This window comes from Mus pahari, chromosome 1 (genome assembly GCF_900095145.1).
Source record: "Mus pahari chromosome 1, PAHARI_EIJ_v1.1, whole genome shotgun sequence".
Classification (NCBI taxonomy): domain Eukaryota; kingdom Metazoa; phylum Chordata; class Mammalia; order Rodentia; family Muridae; genus Mus; species Mus pahari.
In genome coordinates, this window is record NC_034590.1 from 113777134 (window position 1) to 113778252 (window position 1119).

The window sequence follows — 1119 nt, forward strand, 5'->3', positions numbered from 1 at the left end:
ATTCTACCATTTTTGTCATCCCAGCTGATAACAAAAATCCATACAAGCTAGGTACAGTGGTGCACACTTTTAATCCCAGCACTCAGGAGGCAGAAGGGGATCTTTGATAGGAGTTCAAGGTCACTCTGGTCTACAGAGTGAGTTCTAGGACAGTTAAGGGTATATAGAGAGATCCTGTCTCAAAACAGAAGAAAATCAAACCCTGTAGTTTTGCTTGAAAGCAGTATATGCTGGTAAACAAGGGAAGAAGGATGTGGGTCGTTTTATCTAAGAGCTTCCTGTTTTCCAGGTTTTCCCCTCTATATTTATGGTGTTATGATGCTCTGAGGCCAAAAGAGGGTGTCAGAGCCCCTGAAGCTGAAGTTACAGAGGGTTGTAAAATTTCTGATGTGGGTGCTAGGAACCAAACTTGTGTCCTCTTAACTGCTGAGCTAGCCCTCCAGTCCCTGGAAGGAGTATTCTCTATGTAGTCTTTTGTTGTTCTCTGTGGTCTACAGCAGGCCTGTAAGATTCCAGGGATCCTCCCGGGTCCCATCAAGCTGCATCAGGATTATAGCCATGCATCCCCACATCTGGCTACATCATTGCTTTTACCTACTGACGATCTTCTCAGCCCTGCTTGTTTAATCTTTGAGGCAGTTTCTACTGTGCTGCCAAGGCTGGCGTTGAGCCTGCAGTTCTGCTCTGCTTTCCAGGTCCTGTTATTCCATGTATGCTTCACTGTGGGTGGCTCAGAGGTGGTTCAGTACTGGTTCAGTACTGGGAGGGGTCATGAGTATGGCCCTATCAGAATTAAACCAGGGATGCGTACATCCCCATTCCTGCCAAAGGTGACACAGAGGAAAGCAGCATGCAGCAGTGTTCTTGGGAAAGAAACTGCTATGTTCTATTGAAAATTCTCAACTGACTTCTATCACCAAGGAGTCTGTAGTGGCTATTCCTGGTTGTCAACTTGACTATATTTGAAATGAACTACAATCCAGAATTGGAAGGCTCACCAGTGAACCTAATCTGGAGGCTGGGAGACAGAAGTTTCTGATCTGGATCTTGGTATGGAGATCTTGAGACACAGTGGTGATTGAATCCAGAAGATTAAGACAGGGAGACCTCCGAGTCCAA